The following is a 24,887-nucleotide window of genomic DNA, read 5'->3' on the forward strand; positions in this document are numbered from 1 at the left end:
ATCCCCGAAAACTACCCGCCTTTGGGTCCAAGAACATGTTGCCGTTACCAGCGCAGCAGCTTACCCCCAAGAGAGTAAATTCTCAAGTTACCTTCGAGCTCCGGCGGACGCCGAGGGCGGGAACGGGCCGGGGCCTGGGCTGGGGACGGGCGGGGCGCAGAGGGCGGGAAGGGGCCGCGACCGGGGCCGGGGCGGGCGCTGAGGGAGAGGGCGGGGCCGGGCCTGTGTCAGCAGCTTCCCCGCCGCCTCGGGGGTGCGAGGGAGGGAGAGAGGGAGCGGCCGTCGGGGGCGGAGGGCGGCTGTGCGGCCGCCTTACCGCGCTGCTGGCGGCCCTGAGGGGACAGCGGCCGGCGGAGCGGCGTGGAGCGGAGCGGGCAGCGGGAGGGCCGGGCCGGCGGGGCCGGGCGGCCACGGTGGGTACCCGCGCCCCCTAGCCGGGTCGGAGGGGAGCCTGCTGGCGGCGAGCCGGCCGTGCACAGGGGGAGGAAAGGAAGGAGGGAGCCGCGGGGCGGGGAGCGCCGCAGCTCCCGCCCTCCCCGCGCCGTGCGGGAGAGGGGTGCTGGGGCTGGCGACCGGCGCGGGAGGGGATGCTGCTCCGCTCTGAGTTGCTCCCCGTTCTCCCTTACAGGCGCCGACCACAACCTTACGCGAGCGCTGCTGCGGGGGAGGGCGAAGCTCCGAGCTCCTCGGCTCCATCACCGCCCTGCATGCGCGATCGGCGTCTCTAGACCGGCCGGTAGGTCCGCGGCTCCCCGGGCCGCTCGTCCCTGCACGCCGGGGAGCGCTTCGCGGCCGCTCTGGAGGTGCGTGGCCCTTGTGAGGGGCCGCTGGGGAGTCTCGCAGTGGCCGCCTCTGAGGGGGCTCTCACGGCCGGCCGGCCGCTGGTGGCCTCTTAATCGCGTGGCCCCTCTGTTGCGGGGCGGCTTCGCTCCTCGCAGGGTGGCGGGGGTGCCAGGTGAGCGGCAGGTCCCGCGGCGAGGGAGCAGGCTGGGGAGGGGAGGGCGGCCGGGCCGTCGCGGGTTTCGGGCCCCACGGCGGTACGCGGGCAGGGTGAAGGACCGGGCCCGCGGCTGTGCGGTGCTAGCGCAGGGTGGCAGCGCTGGCCGCGGAGGGCGGGAGGAGGGAAAGAAAGGCCGCACAAAGCCGGCGGGTGGTGGTGGTGGTTCTCACCCTGGACTTCCTGCCCGGGTCGCCTTTAGGGTTCAGCTGGGCTTTCAGGAACAGCAGTACACGCGTGGGGCTTTGCCACTGCCGGCGGCGAAGGGCTCGTTTTTGCTTGCGCAAACCAAACAAAGCAACCCCCAGAAGTTTGTAACAGGGGGAAACTTTTTTGCCTTATTAACGTTTTTGGAGGAACAGAAATGAAGTATAAATCTGCTGGCCGGCGATGAGAAATAGCGTAGGTTTCGTTGGCCTTTTATCTCCTAGCAATCGACACCTCCGCAGACCGCAGGATAATCTCTCTCATATTCTAGATTGTGTCATTCTCTTTAAATTGCATGTTTAAAACAACAAAGGCAGTGACTTCATAGGGAACCGCCAGGAGCTGCTCTGTACCCCTCCTGTTTATTGGGGAAACGTTTGGGAACCGGTTTGGTTTTGTAGGTGGGATCAGAAGTAAATGTAGGACATGAAAACTGTAAGGTTGGTTGCAGGTAATTTGTGTCTGGCCATCTTATTAAGGTGTGAGTTTTGGAGAAGGGAATGTGAAAGTCTTTGCATGTGGAACTAGCTGGGGCAGTAACCGTGATCAGTTCATGAAGCCTTTTCAGTGGGAACAGAACATGTTTTATGAAACTGTACAGTGAAACTGGGTTAGAATATGGAGACTTTCTCCTGGCACTGAACCTTGTAAGAAAGCTGTCATTGAGTACATATGTTCCTAGGTGTCTTGACTCCCAGGTCATTCGTTTGGGCTCAGGCTAGTGAAGTGATGACATTTAATAGCTAAAGTAATGATTCTAGAGCAGGACTGCTTTCTGCGTTCAAATTATGCATCAGGCCTCTGACTGATGCTCTGCCTCTGCAAGTCTGTCTTTGGATGACCAGAAATATGTTTTAAAGACATTTCTGCAAGAGTTAGTATCAACCAGGATACGGATACAAATAAGAAAACAACTTAAATAATAGTTTCGTTCTTGTGCAAGAAATACTGATGAGGAAAGAGTAAATCTAGTCTTAGAATCTTTTGGTAGTGCAGTTACAACAGAATTTGGTACCGCTCCTAGTGCTATCAAATGTACCTATCTGTTCAGCTTTCACATTGGGCATATGCATTTAATCTGGAATGTCTTTTTTATTTGCCAACAAGCATGTCTTTCCTTAAACGGTTTTTATACATAAGCAGTAATCTAAGGAAAGAAAAGAAGGACAGCAAGAGATAGAAAAATGTACAGTCTAACTTTTAAGATATTTTATTACTCGTTTTTAACCTGACAGTCCTGTCTGATGACTGGAAAAGCACATAACATATATTCTTCCCATAATGGGACTTTATTTTTTCTTTTGCTGTTGCGTGATGAATTGAACCTTCTGTAGATGAAGGGTTTTGTATTGAATTTTTTCTCTACTCAGAGTGTGATTTTTTTTTTTTTTTTTTAAGTTAAAGGTGCAGTAAAAGTAAATACTTTTGAATATATCAGATGTAAAAGGAGATAGGCGGCATCACGGGGTGTTCTTACAACAGCTTCGTTAGAAAAAATCTCTTCATTCTGAGACTGTTTTTGAGTGAAGTTGGAGGCTATGAGAGCCATAGACTCAAGGATGCTTGAGTGGATGGAAGAGCATTCATGAAACAAGGAAATACCTGTGGGAGAAGGATGGGCTGAATGTTAAGGGATAAGTGAGTGCACAGCACGTATTTTCACCAGGATAACAGAGTATATGGAGAGGATGGGATCCAGTGGTCTATTCACCGCTTCACAGGCCTTTGAAAGTACAAATGGGCTGTGATATGGATGAGTGGTAAATAACGACTGTAACTGGTCATCTTGAACCTGTGATAACTTGTGCATAGCATTGTCGTTTTGGATGCATTGAAGGGAAGTAGTGAAGAAGCCTAGGAAAGGGAGGAGACTGCATTCCTGCAGGTGGGAAGTTACCAAGGCACAAATGTTGTGTTTGCCTGTTCCAGTGGGAAGGAAAGTGTTGTGTTTCTTTTCTTTTTTTCCTTTAAGGTGGGATTTTTTCAGTCATGTGGCTCTTATAGAGTAAGTATCACAATGAAGGACTGCAAGTTAAAATGCAGTCTTTTATCTGTTTACTTTTTAAAGAGCACAGCAAAGCAAATATTTTCACTTTTACATGTGGAACAGAAATTATTTGGCACATAGCTATTTTTCTCCAAACCGAATGCAGGTATGAACAATAATAATTAGCAGTTGTATCGTACAATAAATCTTCAAAGTGCCTTCAAATCTTAATCAGCAAACCTTAATAGCATGCTATTCCTGCAAGAGAGGTAAGTAATTAGACAGATAAAATGAGGCTGGGCAGACTCTTAAATGGAGTTCATTGTTGAAGTGCCAGTCAGTTGGACAAAGCTCTTCTTTATCACTGAAGTCTTTGAATACTGCTGTACATTAAATGGCTTCAAATATTTATATGTTGAAGTACATGACAACATGGCCCAGAGGGCCTGGTTAATATAGACATCATCTTATTCCAAGTCCTTCGCAGTTAAGGAGACCTTAACCTCAAGAGTCTCTCTAGTGGTTGTTCCAGAGTACCTGTCAAGACTTATTAACTTGAACAAGAGCAAGTTCAGCTCTTTAAGGGGAATGATTTTCTTTTGAAGAGCTTTCCAGTTTACCCACACGACAAGCCTAGAACCTTTAGTCTGTTGATGATATTGGTAGAACTCAAAGTGATTTTGCCAGGAGTCTGTTAAACCTAAGAACATGCAAGTATTGATTTGGCTGCCGCGTTTTGGACATTTGAGAGGGAGTGTTGATTAGCAGCCTGATGCTCTGTCAGTCACCCTTTTTTTTCCTCTGCTTACAGAAAAACTGTCTGGAATTTTACTGTTTTAAAATGAGCTGGTCAGAGAGACAAAGAGAGTGAAAAGCAAGTCTTGGGGTATTGTGTCATGGTGCAGAAAATATTTGTAAGCAGTTGCCCTAAGCTGTCGCTTACCATGGGACAAGCATGGATGGAAAGCTATGAATACCAGAGTAAGTTAATGTTGTATGTCGCCAGTTAACTATTAATGAAATCTGTGCATCTGTAAAGAAGGGTGGAACTTCTGAAAGAACTGTTTCCCAGCCCCACCTCCTCCTGAAGTGTAGAGAAGGAAGCTGGCATTTACAGATGGGAAGGGCAGAAGAAGACTCTTTGGTGCCGTTTTTATTTTGTCCGGGCTTCTCTTTCTCCTATGCCAGTTAAATACCTGGTGAGCAACTAGGCATATTCTTTGTGCATCATTATCTATTAAAATGCTTTCATAAAAGGCAATGAATTGAGTAGGCTCCCTTGGGACAATGATATGCCTTGTGAATTTGAAATCCAGTTGCCAGGATAGAGATCTGCTCCAGTTAGCTTATGAAACTCTGTAGGAAGAATAACAGAGGTGAGAAGGCTTTGTTGTCAGGGTTTCATCTGTTGTTCTTTATCTTTTATGTGTAAATTTAATATGCCACAGAAATGTCTGCAAGTAATATGTCAGGAATTAAAGGAGACCTAGTATTACAACTGCTGATTTTTGATTGCTGGTATTTATAGGGCGCACTGTAGTTTTGTGGGAGATTGAGTTTTATTAAGGATTTGTAGACGATAGGGTAACGTCAGATTTAGGACTAAGTGTTGTGTCAACTCATTGTTCCTGCTTCAAACGCCCAACTGGATAAATAATTTTTTTGTTTGTTTCTTGAAAATTGTCTTAGTAAAGAATATTTGTCTGTATCTGTAGGAGAAATATGGGAGGGAACATCCTACAGAGCTTGCTGAAATTTGGAAGGTGGTGAATCTTAAAGTGGTTTTAATATGGCGTTGACGTCTTCTCTATGTATTTGTATGTAGTGTAGGTACTTGGTTTCAGGCACATGTGCAGAGAGGTACATTGGAAGTGGCATATCTGAAGTGTGTTTTGTTTAGAAAAACAAAATCTTGAGCTGAAAGGTTACTTGGGTGACTTTTCTTGAATAATGCCATTGCAGGTGATTTATATTTGTGCTTTAAGCTTGAATTTGATGCTGGGTTTAATAGGAAACACTCCTGTTGAACTCTCTTTCTCAGTAAGAGAACTTAAACAGAAGCTCTTTCCCATCAGACCTTTCCCTGAAATCCTGTTTTGTTTGTTGCTCTATAATTTGTTGAGGCGAAAAAGCTGTTAGATCATACAGATTCCTCATGTTTTGAAGGTAGAATGTGCTTTTCATCATAATGAATGCTGGCCTTTTACTGGAAAAATCAGTGGAAATACCAGGTTCTCCTGTATTTCATATCCAGTATCATAACAGCTGTAAAAGCTGTTTTGACTACATCTATGTATGTACGTAGGTGCAGCTGATGTTCTCTGACAGCTAGATGACAGTAGTCTTCCTAGTAGGTTCCAGGATATCCTTGTATGTTGGAATCCTACCAGCATTGCTGTATGCTGTATAAAACTAATGATACTAGTTCATTGCAATGCCACAGTTATGCCAACGTATTAGAAATTGTTGCATTCTCTGTTGACTTCAGTGCTGTTTCAGAATTGACATTGAAAGGCATCAAGATTTGTTAATGTAAATAATATTTACAGTAATGTTGCATGCTTGGAGATGTAAGTATTTCTGAGTCTCATGTCCGTTCTGTAGTCTGTCTTTGTTTTTATTCCTGTAATAGCTAGTGTTGTACTCAGGTAGTGGGCAGGTCCTCAAAACCTGTTACAGAGAAAACCAAAGGCTTTCTAAGTTATTAGTGAATACAGACAGAACGTGGCTTATCTCATTATCTCAAGCGTTATAGACATTCTCATTTGCAGCTCCCTGTTTGTGCAGGGGAATTGCTTCCCAGTGATTAATTTTATGTTTCGGATGAGGATATTCTCAATCTCAATAGTATGTGTAGATTGGCTACTGCATTTTCAGGTTTTCATGTAGACATGAGTGGCTACAAGGAGGGCATAAAAACACCCAATAAACCTGTGATGTTGGTGGTTCCAGGGCTTTCTTAGGGTCATCAGGGAAAGGTAATGGGACTTGACTCGTAAAGCCATGTCTGCTGCACAGCAGGTATTCAGAGACCCTGTAGGACATTGCTGTTGAAATATTAACTACAAAATTTCAAACTTGTAAGCAGCCTTATTTGGTGTTAAGTGTGTTCCATCTTTCTTGTTGGGGCAGTTGACTGCCTCTGCTAACCACTTCTATATATTGTAATTTTAAAAGATTAAATGGACTAAAGAGGGGCCTAATTAGAGTTTGAAACTTAAACTGTTAGAAATAGTTGTGCTTCCTAGCAATGTCATGCCTGGTTTAAATGATGAAAGATTTCGACTTACTTATTGCCTTAAGTAATAGAGGCGTGAAAAAATGGAGTATTTAGATCCATGTCATATGTAAACATTATAAATTTTCTATCTAGTTTGCTTATCAGAGTATCAGTACTGTAAAAAATCTTGCTGATTCTTGTCACAATTTGAGTGCAACAGTATATTATTACTAATTTTACCAATTTCTCTCTTCGCATAATTTAGTGTTTCAGCAAAGAGAAGAGTTAGAGAAGGGAAAAGGAGCAGACATTTTGCCTTTTAGTGTCTTTACTGTAAAATCAGTAAGTGGAAAATCCCTTCCTAGTGCTTAGGATCATGGTCAGTGAAATAATAGCTTGCGTTTTCCAAGTCAATGCAAAGCTGTATTTGCCTTCAATGAATTAACGTGGGAGTTTGAATCTCAGACAAGCAAATGGTCTATACAGTGGTACAAGTGCTACTTTTATTCTTTACTTTTTAATGTCAGTGAGTAACAGCACATATGTTACTTTGAGAGACATTTCTGTAGTATATGTTGCTGACTGCACAATTGTGTAGTTAGGTTTATGTAGAGTTATCTCTCCAGCAACCTAATTAAAGACTTCCTTAAATGGTACATTTCAACAGGTGGTAAATACTTTTTTCTCCTTCAGAGGTTTTCTTATGGTATTTCTTTCAAGTGCCTTAGTATGTTTTAACTGCTCTTCAATGACTGAGGTGCATTTTTTGTTTGTTCTTCTGAAGCCAGTTTGCTTTCATCTTCTGTAAGTCTCAAAATGGAACTTCTTCACATTAATTTGACTTACAGGAAATAAGAGAGTACTGCCTATATGCATGTGTTAATGAGAAGTTTATTTGTCAATAAGCTCTCTCTGCACTTTTCAGTCAAGGATTTATCATCTCAGATAGGTTTTTAGGAGGAAAGAGATTCTGTCCAGCCTTCACAGACTCTGTCTTTTAGAGTTCTTTTATATCTTCATCTTTTCTCTGTTCTTAGACCAGTGCCTTGCACTTGAAGGAATTTCCTCTTAACCATTTGAAGGAGAGCTTCAGAAATGCTTGCAGAAAAAGTCAGCTTATTGATGGATGTTATAATTCTGTACATGGAGTAGCAGCAATAAAATGATAACATGTTAATGAATCCACTGAAATGTTAAAAAAAAATTGTTGCAATCTAGGGAAAATTAAGATTTTAATGATATTTTTCCATAAAAATAACTTTGACATTTGTGCATGCTGGTGTTTGACATCTGAACTGATACACCCTGAAGAGCAGTGGGAATCCCCCTGCTAACTTCACTGGAAATTTGAGTGGGATGCAAGTGGAATACGAATACTGTTGACATCTTTATTGATATGTAACATTACAACAGGCAATGCAGTATATATATATGTGTCTGTAAATTAAGAAAAAGTGTTCTCTCACAGGAATAGCAGTTGTGAAATATTAAATGGCTTGTATCTGAAAAAGGAAGAAATTATTTAACAAGCTAGCTAGACTATACCTGTACAGCTCCTGGAAGACTTCAACCTAGAAGGCCTAGCTTGTGAAAACAGTGTTAGAAAAACAGTATTTTTTTGGCAGTGCACACAGTTTAAAAAATGAAGGTGGAGAAAAGATGGAAGGGAAGAAGAAAAGGTCGTGCTCATTCAAGGTGTACTGGGGCACCTTCAGTTCCCTGTAGTCCAGGTTTGTGGGCCTTACCAGAATGTCCCTATCATCTCATGTGCTGGTGGCTTCTGTGGGCTGAGGTTTTTCTCCCTGATGAAGGTTGAGATGAGTTGTCAGATCTTTGAACTTGCAAGTACTTCTGGGTCACCCAGCTTAGTGGTCATGTTCAAGACTTTCAAGGGTTAATAATTATCTGATGTGTGGTGAGGTTTTTTCATTTGTTTGTTTTTGTGGTTTTTTTTGTGGTGTTTTTTTTTTTTTTTAGAACTGTGGGTCCTCATCCCTTTTTATTTGTAAGATTGTTCAAACCCCAAAGATCAGAAATTTGCCTGGGAAGTCCTCTATAACAATCCATTTAATAAGAATTGCAGGAAATAGACACTGTAAGTTTTTGAGGAAACCCCAAAACATTAGACTTACGTTTCCTGAAAGAGGTTTCTTCTGATGCTGTTTATCTGGCAAATGTACATGCTTAGCAAAACAAGCTAATTCCCAAGAACCTTAAATTTTGAATAGCTTAATCTTTCAGTGTGCCCTGTCATTGCAGTCTCTTGAATGACCTTAATAAAGAATTTAAAGGTTATCTGATTATAAAGATTTGCTAGCTGGCAAAAGTTTGTTTCATCAGCTATATAGACTCAATTTATTGAGTGACTTTGCAGTTCACATGTGTGGAACAGCCAAATCAGCCTGGAGCTCTCAGCACATGGGCTAATGTGTAGAACTGAATTACTGAAATAACTTTGCAAAGCTGCTTTATGTCAAATTAAAATGTATGTGCTTACGATGATTGTTACAAGAGACTGGTGTTTCAGAGCGAGCATGTACATTGTAAAAATTAACTGTTTTTTTCTTGTTTGTTTTTGGTAGTTTTTGATAGCATTGTATCACATTAGCACTAGTGTTTGCTTAAATCTATTGGCAAACAGTTCCAGCAAGAATAATTTTCTCCCTTTTTCCTTGCTCCCTGGTACAGTTCTATCCTCTGTGAATTTGAGGAATATGGTATGTGAAGGAAGAAAACCTTAAGCCTACTTTTTGTTGTTCTGTCATAAAATACTAAGGAAAACCCTAAAAAGGTTATTATAATAATTTGGTAATTTTATTTGCATGCATTATCTTCAGAATAGAAAATGTTTTGTATACTGGAAGATTGTTTGGATTTGTCAGTTACTGTAGTGGTAGTGCACACAGCAAAGGTTGGCAGAAGAAAACATTTTCTGTTATTTTCTGTAGCTACAAACATTTACTGCTGAGTGGTAAAAGTTAGGTGACTGTGAGACATTACGGGGTCCTTCAAGACCCTTAGCATGTTCTTTTCTAGTGAAATTTGGAAGATAGGTTACTTCTTCACAGCAAATGAAAGAAAATACTCTTTATGAACTGCTTAATTACAGCTGTGTTACTGGAACAAAATGTCATGTGGAGTAAAAGCGTAAATGTGTTCAGAAAGGGATTAGACAAATTAACAGAACAGAGACCATTAGTGACTATTAGATTTGATTGTGCAGCTCTAACCTTTAGCTGAGGAACTCAACAGATTGCCAGGGAAGGATGATGGGAGAGGTGGTCTGATCCAATGTAGTACTTCTTGTACTGAAAATTGCTTGGGCTTTGAAATACCAAAAAAAATAGGAAGCTCCGCCAAACTGAAAACTTCTTTAACCTTTTTAAAAAAAAGCTTAATAAGAAATCTTCTGTGATCTGCCTTTGAAGCTTGTGTGTGTCCACATGGGCTGGCTTGCTGTTCAGAGAAGAACCCTGGGAATCAAAGGAATCCAAACACTGGGAACTGCCATGCTGTCCATGAAAGTCTGCGTTACAGCAGCATGTTGGTTGCAGTTAGGTGAGTACTCTGGATCAGAGGCATCAGCAGTGGTCATGGATGTGCCTCAAAGATGGGAGAAGTTTCCGCCTAGCTGAAGAAATGTAAACAGGACCTTGAGCTATCTGGTTCAAGCTGCAGTTCCTTGCTTGTTTTTTCATCCTTTTTGTTATGGAATCCTTATTCCCTTTTCTTCAGACCCTTTAAGGAGGGATTAAATGATGGATAGTCAAGTAATCGAGGGAGTTAATTTTCACACATACAACTCTAGAGTGAAAATAGTTGCTCAGGAAGAGAGGACAAAAAGATAGGAACACCTTGGTGAGATCACAAAGTTTCTGTTGCAGTTGTTGTTAAAGAGGAAAGTGAAAATATACTATTTGATGAAACAGTAAGATAGATTATATAAGTAATTGTCATTTTAAATGGTATCACATGAAAAGCACAACAAAAAACACCTTGTAGAGACGTAAACAGTTTGATTTCTTTTACAGATGAGAAACAAGTTACTTAAGAACTGAAGGGCATTCTGCAGGGATAAAAGGCATTCTTTTTGTTCTTGATTGCCTAAACATCAGATTCTTGTTCCCTGTTGATACTAGTATGTGTGCTCTTTGGCCTTGCATGCTGAAATAAGTGTAGAATAGTCAAAAAGAGTATTTTTCAGTGCAAACCCTTTAGTTCTGTGATATTGTCAGACACTGATGAAATTTGTGTCTTTCAGTACTGAGTATTAAAGAGCAGAAGGAATCAGCAAATTGCATTTAACATGGTATGTGAAAATTTCCCTGGTGCTTGCACTGTGCGGAATGTGGTTTGCAGTATTATAGAAAATATTTTTGTGCTTGACATTACCTGAACTCTTTGATATATGCATTAATTCTCACCGATTCTGTCCCACCCATTGCCTTTGCTTTGAGAATATTTAAGAACTTAAGATCACAGAATTTAACTTTTTAGCTTCATATGAACTACTGGTTGGGAAGTGTGCTGATGATGCAGAATCTGTTTATTCTGCTTCCATCTTCAGTGGTTTTGGAGAAGTGGAAGAGAAACTATTGCCTGTCTAGACTTCAATAATTTATATATAAATTTACCTTTCATGTAGACAGCATTCGTTTCAAGGCTTATGATGTATTTTCAATGATAGGCTATAAATGCCAGTTAAAAAAAAAAACCCCGACAAACACCCCAACGCAACTGTTGTGCCAAGAAGTAATATGCATCTAATAAGAGCGATTGCTTTTTATAATAGTTTTGAAACCTTGAGGTATACTGTCTTTAAATTGGTTTCAAAGAATTTATAGAACTCAGATTTTTCTGTGTGACAAAAGCTCTAATTAGTGACTAGCAGGCTCTTTGATATAGAGCAGCTGTAAATTGTGTGTGGCTTCTGGGTGGGGAAAGTTTGGGTTTCCTTCTCCTTCCTTCCCCCCCGCCCCCACCATCTGACAGTTGGAGAAACTGGGGGTGCATGTGTGTGTGTGTGTTATTGCCTGTTTGTAGACTGTTTGTGTAAAATAAAGGGCCAAGTCTTACAGCCAATTTTACAAAAGTCTGATTATTGTGGAAGAAGATTACAAAAAAAATTGGAGAGGTCACTCATCAGCATGATAAAAGGCAAAGGCTATGTTAGTGCCAGCTGTCTTCAGTTATTTTTTTCTGCCAAAACTCAAAATTTTAATCTGTAAATCTTTGCCTTTTAAAATGCAGCCTGTGAATGGTTCTATGCGTTTGTTTCTCCCTAAATGACTGGGGTGTAATATTCATCTTCTAGGTAAGTGGGTGAAAAATGGCCAGTAGTTTAAACCAAATAATGAAAATACTCAAAACAATTATTTTAGGAAACAGTATTTTTCTTATGTAATTGATTAGTAATGGTCCATGGGATGCCTTAGGTTTGCCAGCAAGACTTGGCATCTATAATGATAGCATTCTTTTTTTATGTGAAAGTTTCCAATGCCCCTAACTGCTACTTTGTCTGTAAGTTGGGTAATTCTTCCTTGGGTAAAACAGTATGTGTGTATGCCTTCGTGCAAGCACAGTTTCTTTCTGTCCTTCTCTCTCTGCTGTCTGATAAAGTCTTGGTTCCAGCTTCTGTGCCTCTGCGCAGTGAGAAAGCTGTGGATTAGTCCTTCCACTAGTCTGAGAAGATACTACATTCTCCTGACTTTGAGACTGAAATCTGAAAATTGTAGAATTTTGTTCCTTCTCTCCCTATTTTTTTTCTCCTTGCTTCCTTCCATTAACATCAAATTGGGTATTTCTTTAAGTGGTGAACCCTTGATTCTTCTCACTGATTATGCAGTACTACTCTTTCTCAGATAAGTGTATGCAGCTTGAGGTAAACCAATACAACTGGTCCAGTTTGGTAAGCTATCATTCAAATTCAGTGTTTTACAAGCAAAGGTTATAGGGAATGCATAGTAGCAACACAATATATATCAAAATTGAAAATGTTTTGAAACTATTGATAAAACATTCTAAAGTTTTGAAATCTGTTTCAAAACTACAGCCCAAGTGCTTTTTAAAGCCTTATATTTGTGAATTTATGTGCTGTATCAGTGAATAATCTCTTTCACTACTTTTCCAAGGTGTTTAGCAATGGAAGATGGAAATAAGAGTTGAAGAGCTTCAGCCCATGTTTTTTCTCGCCCAGAATTTTGAGTTGTTTTTTATTTCCTAAAAGCAGCACTTTCTGTTAGAAATATATGCTGTAAGTTCTAGCCATTCACGGAAAGGATGAAAGTTGGTATGTTCTATACAGACCATATTGTATAAGACTTCAGATCTTAGGTTTTGGAGGGATGAAAATTTTTTTGACTTTGTGTGGTGTTTCTGTTTATTTTAGGTGGTTCTAGTTAGTGTTTTCTTGGGTCTTCATGAAATAACGGTTACAGGGTTAAGCTGCTGCACATGGAATTATCAAATTGATTGAGAAGGCAGTAAAATTTGATGCATTCTTTAACTGGTCTAACTCCCTGTGGTCCAGCTACATCAATAAAAGATTCAAGCACTGTTATATTATCCTTCTGTTCTACTTTCACTTAATCCCTCACTAGGGCAGTGGTTTCAGAGGTTAATACAACCTTCTGCTTGGTTCCATTCCAATACAGCAAGTATAATTTGTACATGGGCATTATCTGCGTATGTCCTCGGTCTGACTAGCTCTCCATTATTGTTCACAGGAACGTTCTTAAAAGAAGATGATGCTGTGACTTGCTTTCCTCTCATGGTTTCTAGGCCCATAGAGGAAGTTTCTGCTGTTTTGTCCTTGTTATGCAGCCAAGGCTCTTTGTCCCATAACTCTACTAATATGAATGTATTTGTCATCCAGACAAAGCAAAACTTCCCTGAACTCTGCTTTTTGGCAACAGCAGGCTTGGCGTTATGTCATGGGAGGAGGCACTGCTATCTTGTTTTTCCTGTTTTTTTGGCAATGCCATCTTCTGTAGCTTGTTCTGTCCTGTAATCTCTCCACATACCAAAATATTATGGAGTGCAGATAATGATCAGATGGAGTCTTTGTCCATTCTGGTGTGTGAAACTACATCAAATCTGTTATATCATAGACTATCTCTCTTGTCTTTCCTGTAGATCAGGCAATCTGTTTTGTGTGGAAAGTCTAGTTAAGTGTTCTGTGAATCACCCTTGAGATTTTTTTGTGTTGCCGTCAAATGATACTGAGGCTTATGTTCTTTGTGATGAGGGTCCTTTTTAAACTCTGAATCCCATTCACTTTCTTGGCTCAGAAACCAAAAGCTTCATATTTGAAGCTGGGCAGCAGTAACAGGTAGATGAATCTCTTGTGAAAGAGGTGTTTTCACATCTAAAGGAAAGGGACTAATAATCATATCACCTTGGAGGGGCAGTTAAGACATGGAGAATATCATGGCTGTAGGACTGAATAAATTATGCATAGCCTCTGAATTTAAGATGAATCATAAATTGGGCGTGTGTTAGAAATTTGTTCAAGGGGCAGTATAGTCAATTTAACAATTGCTGAGTTGTAAACAGCACCCTGAATCATGCAGTATATAAGTATATATTTTTCTGAAGTGCAATGAATAGAGTGACAGGCTGAGGGACTCTAATTAACTGGTCAGGTTCCGATTAACTTGTATAATTTTGGTACAAAGCCATATGTGCTATGTCAACTCATGTTTTAGAGCAAGATTGTGATTTCCTAACCATAGGCATTGCAAGTCTTCAGGTGGCTTTGTCTACTAATTAATCTGGAGCTAAAACCTCCTAATTGCAGGATTTAAACCAGACAGTATAAGCTGCTCGGGAAGGTTTTGGCATCCATAAAGAGCTCATTTAAAAAGCAAGCATCCATGACTAAAAAACTTCATGGTTTGTGTGGAATCTTTCAACTGATAGGTATCTCTAGACATGCTGCTAAATTAGTTGGTGATAGCTGTCACACGGACTGACCTGTTCTTAATACTTGGTGTATACCACATCTACAGAGTTGAGTGGAGCAGATGGGCAAACAGTAGGTAAATCTTGATGTATGTTATCAGTTGCAGGAAATGGATCAACTACGGGTGGTTGGGTAAAGAAAGTGTGCCTTTATAAAACAGTATTTATTCAATACCTGGAAGATGGTTGTGAGTAATGTGCTTAGAAACCCTTCTAAGGATTTAACCGAGAATGTAGACAACTTGAGAGCTTGAGAAATGCTGGAGTATGGAAACACTAGCACCAGATGATGGAGAATTTTGGGAAATCCCGTAATGAACCAGTAGGGAATAATATCCTTCCTATAAAGCTTGTCTTCCTTTTTCTGCACAACAGGTCTGTTTCACAGCATGAAAGTATACCCTGCACGTTTTCTGATCTCTCTGATTTTTGTGTGCCCTGGAAATCGGTTACTGATTGGGAGTGTGAGTGCAGAGAGTATGTACAAATTTAGTCTTTGTACATGTTCTCTGCATACACACTACAAATTTTGTGTGCTTGAGTATGGAAGGAAGTGCAGAAAGAAGGGATCTGCAATCTGAGAGGACAAATTATCACCTTAGTTGTAACAGATTCTGTACTTGGGACAAGCAGGTGTTGGGCAGAAGAAGGAATCTCCATGTTTGCACTGTGTACATCTTAACTCAGAGCTCAGTTATCTTCTGTATTATCAAGTTGGGTTTTTTTCGTTATTGGTTTCACCAAATACTGTTTAAGTTCATGTCTGGACCTTATTGGTAGCTCACTTAAATTACATTGACAGATTCTCAGTTACTGGGTGAAAAAATGAGATGTATCCCGTTCAAGGACAACATTAATGAATTTCCAACAGTCTGCTCCTCAGCTCAGCATCACTTCAGGGAGGGGAAACATCTTTTATATCACTTGAACAGCAGCTAAGTGCTTTCAAGAAGTAGCAGTTAAATAGATTACTTTTTCTTTGGTAAGTTAGTCATTCACGGAGAGAAGAACTTGCCGTGAAGTCTCTTATGAGGACAGGTGTATACACAGATTATGAATGCCATTGAAATGCTTCTTAGGAAATGGTTCTACCCTTTAAGACTTGTTAGCGCTACGCTTACGGTAGCACGCGTATAGAATGAAGAGCTGGTTTCTGGACAGATGGTGGTCTGTTACTACAGCTGCAGCCCATCTGCTGGTATCAAATCTATTTTACAAATCCTTACAGAATCTTACTTTAAATCTGCCTTGGCCAAAACATTTAATAGGCTTTAGAGACCGTCTAACAAGGTTTTCAGGTAGTTGATGTTGACTTCTTGAAATAGATCAGTGTTACTGCCCCTTTACAACTCCATTTGTCATTCAGGGTTTTTCTCTTGTCCTGCAGCGGAAACTTAAAACAAAAGTGAATTTTTTGGTGTATAAGAAGTATACACATGCAGACAAATGCACATACGCATTTTATACAGATAGATGGTAACATAATACATGCCTCTGTATATGCACATATGTATGTGTGGGGACACATACACTCTTTCTCAGATGAGTGTGCCCTATAAAAAGCACGTGCTTCCTGAAGGCTGATGTAAAGTTCAGAGAGCCAGGTATGTAATCTCACTTGCCAGTGCTTTTCATTTCCTTAGAATCAGTCTGCCTTCATTTGAGAGTATTATGAGGCAGCAGCTTATCATGTGTTGTCTTTCTGATTGCTCTGTGTAGGAACAGTTGTTCCATGGACAAGTCAAATCCAGCCAGCTGACCGTTCACGTCTCTGCTATTCTGTCAGAGTGTGCATGTTTCCTGATTGGGTCTCAGTATGAGAATAGGGTATCATCAGATATCTCTGTTTTGAAGAGGCAGTTCACTTGAAGTTGGTTCTCACTTGGAAATGTATGAAGTTGCTTTATAAAGTTAGTCACTGATTCCCACAGCTTAATATTTCTTCAGCATAAGTCTCTGTACAGATTTTCACACCTAACAGGAGGACAATATATCATAGACCTTTTAAATTGTATTTTGGGGCATATAGAAAGTATAAATCTCATGCCTTGTACTACCATGTCTGAGTAGAGAAAGGCGCTGTCTGAAAGCAAAATTACTTTTTTTTTTTTTTTTCTGCTGCAGAATCACAGAATCACAGAATGTTAGGGATTGGAAGGGACCTCGAAAGATCATCTAGTCCAATCCCCCTGCCGGAGCAGGACTACCTAGACCATATCACACAGGAACGCGTCCAGGCGGGTTTTGAATGTCTCCAGAGAAGGAGACTCCACAACCTCTCTGGGCAGCCTGTTCCAGTGTTCGGTCACCCTCACCGTAAAGAAGTTTTTCTTCATATTTATGTGGAACCTCCTGTGTTCCAGCTTGCACCCATTGCCCCTTGTCCTGTCAAGGGATGTCACTGAGAAGAGCCTGGCTCCATCCTCATGACACTTGCCCTTTACATATTTATAAACATTTGCTACTGTGCTTGCATTAGCGTTTTCTTCAACAAGTAGAGCAAGGATCTCTCAGCTTATGCCTTGGTCCTAAAGACACAGCTCTTCTTGTGTGTACAGTTCTTGACAGCTGAAATGTAGGCCTATGTTCTGTCTTGCCTGTTTTTCAGGGTAGAAATTCAGACTTTCGCAGTAAGAATTAGTCATCACTTGTGTGAGTAATAGCTTTACTCCCAGACAGGTGAGTTCACAGATAAGATATCTGTGGTGTCGTCTAGCTGCAGATCTCGTAATGTTCTGTTCCTTATGCCATATCTCCTTTCCTTTTTTTTTTTTTTTTTTTTTTCCAGAAATGAACTGAAAAATCATAACTGTCTGGGCAGGCAGCACACTTTTTTCTGCTGCAAGTCCTGGGATTCTGTGGGGTTGCCTGTGTTGTAGAGCATATGCAGTCACTTACAGAAGTCTAAATTTCCAAGGAGTTGGGACTATTACTGTCTTGAGCATCAAAGACTGAAGAAATGGTGCAAGATAGACCCTCCAGCGCCCTCAGGCATCCTAAAGTGTGAGAACATGATCATTTTTTCCCCCAGCTGGAGGGCTGCTTTAAAATTGTTCCTGACAGTTACCAGAAACTAAAACTTCATTCAGGGTCGTGGCTGAAGAGAGTGTTGTTACTCGGGAGACAGTCCATCTTCATCAGTAATTGTCTGGACCCTCGTCAGCTGTTTTCTCCAAGAGTCATAAGCAGAAAAAATGTGAGTAAGGATGTAGATTGACTTAGGGCATTGGGTAAGAAAGCCATTGGACTACTTGTAGGAACTGATTAGCTGAAGAGAAGACTTGCTAGGTGGTAAGGTTTAAATTGGTTGGGTTTTTTTTTTTTCATTTTCATAGCAAAAAAAATGATGTACAGATGCAGTTTAGTAGAAATATTGGTAGGTGAGGTGATCCACGTGGGAGTTTGTTAGCTCTGATATTGAGCTAAATGTGTACTTAAAAAATTCCTGCATTGTAGTAGTGCAGCTTCTTTGCATGTATACGCCTAAGGTAAAGCACTGCTGGAGGAATCAGATGCAGATAGGAGCCATTTTCAAACTTGTTCTGTTACTCAGCCGTTTTTTCTTCTGTTGTCGGATATTGTTTCCTTCCCAGGCAGGATACCGAAAGTAGCTGTTAGTATGAACTGTCCTCTGGATACCAGAGGTTTATTGTGGTTGAGTACACAAGTTATGCTCCTTGCTAGCAGATTGCTTTCTTGTCTTGAGTATGCGAGGGTGCTTCTTTCAAACTAAAAACACAATAGAATTGTTTCTGAAACTGATACGTTTCTCACATGAGTACTATACATTAGATAGTTCTACCAATGGAGAAACTGTTTTGGTAATATAGTAAAGTGTCTCTTCTGCTAATTTATTTTTCCAAAATGTCTGGTAGTCAAACATATGAGGCTGACAAAGATTTTTTTGCTCACATCCACCCTTCCCCCACAGGAGGAGGAAATCTAAAAAACAAGGTGAACCCCACATATCACCCACCATAACAACAGCAAAAGCCATTTGTTGAAGGATTCCCTGTGAATATATAGGATTAAGACCTGGTTTTGAAATAACGTATGGTGGGGTCAGTCTTTACACTTGTTAAGAGTATGTTGACTTTGACAGTGATTTACAAATATACTACAATCCTAACACTTTTCTTTATTACTAACATTGGTGGGTATTAAAAATTATTTTTTTCCCAATATTTTAGCACATTAACATAATGATATTTCTACACTTATCTGAAAGTCAGCAATTTTCTGAGTAAAAAAAAACCAAAAACCAAAAAACAACAACAAAAACAAACAAACAAACAAAAAAACCCAACCAAACAAAAAAAACCCCCACAAAACTGTAAAGCTTCCTGAGGTTGACTTTCTCTTTCTCATGCTGCATCCAAGAAATTTGAGGACTTCTACTCTCTTGGCATATCATGCTTAGTTTCTTGCTGATCCAGTTGTGGTGCCTTCATTTACACTGGTTATTATGTTGCTGCAAGGGACTGTTGTGCTGAGAAGAGGCATTTATAAAGCAAGGTACTATTCTCTGTTACTGAGACTGGAAGGATTAATATCTCACAGAATCTGAACCCTTCAGTACTAGAGGATTTATCTAATGTAGTAAAATTCGTATCACTTCATTACCACAGGAGAGACCTTAAGCTAAGCTTTTAAAAACCCACTCTAGAGTAAGTTTGTCCATTAGGAAAGTTATCTGTTGAGCAATACTGGCTTAATTTGTACCTGTTAAATCGGTGGAACTTCACTTGTAGAGTCACTGAGTTTCTAGTCTGTGGCAATGTATGTCTTGGTGTTAAATATTTGATCATTATTCTTCTCAGATATTGAGGACTGATTATAAAGAAAACAATCTTCGTAGTGATATGAAAAAGCAGTTACTGTACAATTGTCACTACTTACTTGACTTGTTGCTCATCAAAGCCTCATTGTCTTACTTGTAGAGACCTTTAAAAATGCTACAGATGTCAGGAAGTAGTACTTACTGACTTAGAATGATGCTTCCTAGTGACTCCATGATATTTAAATCATATGTGTGCTACTATTTATGCTCCTCTGACAATAACTTTCCTTGCCTCTTCAGCTGTGCTAAGAGCTGCAAGCGAATAAGGACAGACTTCAGTCATGACCTTTTTATAGTATGTGAGGAATGCGTAGCTCTTGCATGCAACGGTGGAATAACTGCTGGACTAAAGCTGAAGGTGCCGTTCTTAGTTTCTCTCAGCATAGTCTGTCCTTGCTGTGGCGACAATGCATGTCACCCACATACACGTAGCAACAGTTATGTACCCCACGGTACTTCATGAAGAGCATTATTGTCACTATGCACTGAAAAAAGCAGTATGGAAGGACACCAAGGAATGCATCTTCATCAGGACTGCTGCACAGTCTGGAATTTGTCTGTTGTAAGTGAAGTTACATGATAGACAGTACATCACTATGTTACGAAGTTATGTGGTCAATAGTAAGATGTGTTTTGCTTGTGATTATTTCAAGCAAAAGTGTTACTACTGCCAAGCTGTTTTACAGTCCTGAAATCTCTGCTTTTCCATTTATAAAGCTTGTCTTAGTCACAGGTCCTCTGTTCCTACTTAGCAATTAAAATGAAAGTTGCAAGTATGAGAAATGCACTAAGGAGACGTGCCTCCCCAAGGTGGAGCAGATCAACAGCAAAATAAGGGAGTTGCCCAAGGATCTTACACTGACAATTAAACTAAGAGAGGGATACAAGAGTCATGCCCTGATTTATGTGGATTAAGCTTACTTTGTAGTGATAATTATATACTCTAATGAATACAATTTTAATATCAGATGCGAAACATCAACTACCCTGAAGTGTAAAAGAACATTCTATAGTTGCCTAGAAAACATGACTTTCGTGATTATTATATACATTTTGGACTGGATTTACTAGTTTGCCTTACACAAAGCCTCAGATAAACAAGTTTATCTGGTTCTGGTGATAGACAGAAAAGCAAGGGAGGGAGTCAGCAATAACCCTTGCTTGTCTTCTACTGTGAGTTCAGTCCAGTGCCAAAAGCTGATTTCTTTCCACCTTCCAGGAAAGAAAGCAAGTACTTCTTGAGTAAAATAAACACTGCCTGCCCTGGAGGTGTGAGCCAAGATTATCGGTATGTCACATTCTTCTGTCTTCCAGACATGGGAGTACAAGACTAATTTGGGGCTTTGGAAGGAGAAATGCTGACATCTTATCGGTTACAGTGAGTGTGAGAGCATCACTGTATGCTCACATGAAAGGCCAACAGTGTCCTATACTTCTGGGAGTGTCATCATGTTCTTTGTGTTTTATCACAAATTTAAGCTAGTTTCTCTTCCTTTACTTAGGTTTGAGCTCAAGCAGCAAGCTATCCTTTTGAAGAGGAAGTGCAATTTTAAAGAAATTATCTTGATATAGTTTGAGGGTTGGCCCAGGAGCATGAGGCTGTTTTCATGACATTTCATCTTGTCTGCCTATAGGAGAGAAAGAGAGGAGAACATGGAAGGAAAATTGTGAGTGGAGGAAGCTAGTCTCTTCCACAACTGGGGAGAGGAAGTTCTTGGGTGGTAATACTAATCACTGCTGACCTCTCCAAAATGAAGGAGGAAGGAGTAGTGCTTATACTAAGATAATGTGGTTATCAGGTGGCTGAATGAAAAGCACCACAGAAGTGCGTTTGCAAGAACTTAGATACACACAATTTCTGGCAGCTGTTTAGAGACTTAAAAAAAGAGAGGGGAGATGGGATTTGCATCTTGTTGGGCTTTTTGGTCCCCACTTCGTATCTGTAGAAGAAGTGAAAAAAGTGGTCATGGCACAAGGGTTTGTTTCCTTATCCTTCAGGACAATAAATGAGAATAATGTGCCTCAATAACTTGAGAGCGGGATTCTAAAAAAAAAAAAAAAACTCGTTTAAATGCAGTTGACTTGATTAGCCTGTGTATTTATCTTGATTGATTTGCAGCAATCCCAAGCACAAATACAGGCTGGGCGGAGAATGGATTGAGAGTAGCCCTGGGGTGATGGTTGATGAGAAGCTCAACCTGACTGGTAATGTGCACTTATAGCCCAGAAAGCCAACCATATCCTGGGCTGCCTCAAAAGAAGTGTGGCCAGCAGGTCGAGGGAGGTGATTCTCTCCCTCTACTCCCCTCTCATGAGACCCCCACCTGGAGTACTGTGTCCAGCTCTGGGGCCCCCAATGTAAGAAGGGCATGGAGCTGTTGGAGCGAGCCCAGAGTAGGGCCACGAAGATGATCAGAGGGCTGGAGCACCTCTCCTATGAAGACAGGCTGAGAGAGTTGGGGTAATTCAGCCTGGAGAAGAGAAGGCTCCGAGGAGACCTTCTAGCAGCCTTCCAGTACCTGAAGGGGGCCTACAGGAAAGCTGGAGAGGGGCTTTTTACAAGGGCATGTAGTGACAGGGCGAGGGGGAATGGTTTTAGACTGAGAGAGGGTAGATTTAGACTGAATATTAGGAAGAAATTCTTTCCGGTGAGAGTGGTGAGACACTGGAACAGGTTTCCCAGAGCAGTTGTGGATGCCCCCTCCCTGGCAGGGTTCAAGGCCAGGTTGCCTGGGGCTTTGAGCAACCTGGTTTAATGGAGAGGTGTCCCTGCAGGAGGGTTGGAACTAGGTGATCTTTAAGGTCCGTTCCAACCCAAACCTTTCTATGATTCTGTGACAATTGTGTGCTTGACTTGAATATTTGCAAGTAGTGCCTTATTTTGTGGACAGTCTGTGCAAATTGGACCTGCAGCTGTAGGAAACGGCAGTTTATGTGCACACATCTAAGTATGGGCGTATTTGAAAATAAGGTTTCAAAGGATACTGAAGCGCAAGCTTTCTAACTTGGCTCCAGGGTTCCATACTTAAGCACAGTTTCAGCAACAGTATTATTGGGGATAAAATAATTGATAGATGCATTCCAGATCTTCTTCAGGGGTGTAAGATGTGGGTCAATGTAAATAAATAGGATAGATGCCAGCGTTCTGAAATTACAGGGCATGGTAATGACTCCAGATGCTTAGGTTCTGAAATGGGAGAGGCCAGACTTTCAAAACTGTTGAGGTCTCAGTTTCACTTCACACTCAGTGCTGAATAAAAGTGTCAGTGTTTTATTTTTAGGCAGCTAATCGTGGCTTTAGAAAGGTGAATTTTAAGAGGTTCTTTGGGACAGAATTGTCTTGTTAAATGTGCTTCTGCTTTCAGGCATTTGTATCTACAGAGGAGAGGCTGAGAAAGAGCTCTTTGCTTATCTGCTAAGAGAAAAGTGTTCCTCAGAAATTGCCACTTTTTGCCGAAGTATACCTGTGGAGGAAAGGGGTAGTAATGCTCACGTTCAGGACAGATAAAGCCTGCTAACAGTGTTTTATGTGGGAGAAATAAGGTGGGTTTTTTACCACAGAAAATATTTTGGATGTGTATAGAGCCTTATTGCTATCTCTTTTCTCTATTTTAAATTTTGTCAAAGGATAAAAACGAATATCAGTGTATTTTATGTGATTATCTAGAAAGTCAATATTTTTATATTCTAGATTTTTTTCACTGCTTCTAGCACATCTCAGAAAACCTGCAGAGTGTGTGACTAGAGCAGCTGCTCTCCATGTTTCTTGGCAGTGTATTCCGATATCAAGTAAGTATGAGGTACTGCAGGCATCTTAGCTGATGTTGTTAAAGCACACCTTTTGACTTAAAGTTTTCGTTCTGAAGCTGCAACCCGGGGAAAAATGCTGATGGCAGAAGATAAGGAGAAGAAAGCAAGGAATGTGTTACTAAAACCAAAACACGAAGTTGTCAAGCAACGGTTAAGTTGAAGCACTTTAGCCTTTTGACTTTTAGTCTTTTTTTTAGGAACTTTTTTGACAAAATTACTGATATTCTAGTCTTTATTAAGCACAGTTATAGCAATAGCTTCTTGATATTTCAGCTGGCAAGAGTTCAATAAAATCTGGAAAGAACAGGCCTAATTTTTGGTTGCTGTTGGAGACCTTTAATTTCAAATTTAAAATGCATAAGGAAAAAAGGTGGTGGTTGGGGGAAATGAGAATTTTGAGCATTTAACTTCTGTGCTGCATGCATAATTAAAGTGAGGTGTTTTGAAAACTTCCGCAAGTTGTAGGAAAAAAAATAAGTATATACCTTGTAAATAAGTCATTTTAACAGTATTACTCAGTGTGAGGGGCTGCTCCTGTTGTGCTTTCCCTCTTACCTTGGATTGAGAAGGTGTCAGGCTGCCTCATGAGCCGTGTTGGCGTTGCCTGGATGTTCCATAGGTGGTGTGCTTTTAATATGGGTTGTTGGGACTGTAGAGTGTAGGGGCGAGGAGGTTACTGAGCTTGCTTTACAGGGAAGAGACAGAACTACCCATCCCACTCACCAGGGAGTGTATAAGCTGTCTGCTTTAGAGGGAGGAGCTGGCAGTTGGTCCTCATGAGGTAAACAGGCTTTTTAAAGGAAGTGTTTGAGATATGGGAGAGGCCTTTGGCTTAAGCAGCATTCTTTCTTGGAACTGTGCTGCCTTTATGGCTTAGGGCTGAATGGCATGGAGGGTGAGAAATTGCACTCGGGGCTTGTTGATACAAATGATTTACACCTGAATTTACTCTTTTGTCCTGGAGCAAAAAAAAGAGCTGCCTCCACATGATGCAACTCCTTTCCTGTGGAAATTGTACTCCTGTATGGTCTAGGAGTAAATTCTGTCCCAGAGCAAGCAACCTGAAAGTAATGTTCATGTCTATGCCTCTCCAGTGTTAACTATTTTAATTTGTCCACTGTCTTCTTACATTGTGTTGTGCTCTCTGCTGTGTGAATGTTCCTTTTTGGATGTTCTGTGGCTATGATCTTGTGTGGGGTTTGGGTGTATGGGTAATCCACACATTCAGAGTTCATACCACCTAGCCCTTTGACATGCCTCCTGATCATGGCTGCACCCAGACTTCTCACCTTGTGAAGCAAGGTGCAGAAACAGGATGTTAGCTTTGTAAGCCTCCCGATCCCGTCTCCAGCTAAGTGTTGGTGTGGCTTCATATTAAGATGCCACCATAATGCTGTTCCAAGGAAAAAGGAAGTGAACTCATCCGAAGAAGGTACACATTTCAATGTTCTTTAATCTGTCCATTTTTGTTATAAGGAGTGAAAGGAACAGGGCACAGGATGCCAGCAGAACAGATCTTGCTTACCTGAAATGGAGAGGAGACAGGGAGAGGACTCATTGCAAGAAAGTGGCCTGACAGGAACCTAACTAAGAGTCCATTGAGAACTCTGCCAGTGCATGTAGATTTCTTTGCCAGTCAATGTGATATCCTGAAAAACACAGGGACTGCCAGGAGCATCTTTGGAAGTTTGAAGCAGACTAGTTTGTACCATTAATATAAGAGAAAAGTCTTCATTTTACTTGCAGTTTTGTGTTCTGTCATTTTAGGCGAATACTGTTCAGCTTTCCTGAGATCCACTCGCCCTCTTGCCCTCTCTCCTTGGATTAGACCCTCTTTGCTCAATTGAAATCAGCTAAAAATTTA

The 24,887-nt window shown here is 40.9% G+C and overlaps 1 protein-coding gene across 1 annotated transcript in view; it reads left to right on the forward strand.

The window, feature by feature from the left end:
- Positions 1 to 358: 358 nt before the first annotated feature.
- PTPN13 (protein tyrosine phosphatase non-receptor type 13) overlaps positions 359 to 24,887 on the forward strand; it is a 127,459-nt gene continuing 102,930 nt past the window's right edge. Inside the window, exons 1-2 of the mRNA XM_068403265.1 lie at positions 359 to 413; positions 629 to 736. The gene's annotated coding sequence lies outside the window, so the exon portion shown is untranslated. The remainder of the gene's footprint in view (positions 414 to 628; positions 737 to 24,887) is intronic.

Source organism: Nyctibius grandis, chromosome 6 (genome assembly GCF_013368605.1).
Source record: "Nyctibius grandis isolate bNycGra1 chromosome 6, bNycGra1.pri, whole genome shotgun sequence".
Classification (NCBI taxonomy): domain Eukaryota; kingdom Metazoa; phylum Chordata; class Aves; order Nyctibiiformes; family Nyctibiidae; genus Nyctibius; species Nyctibius grandis.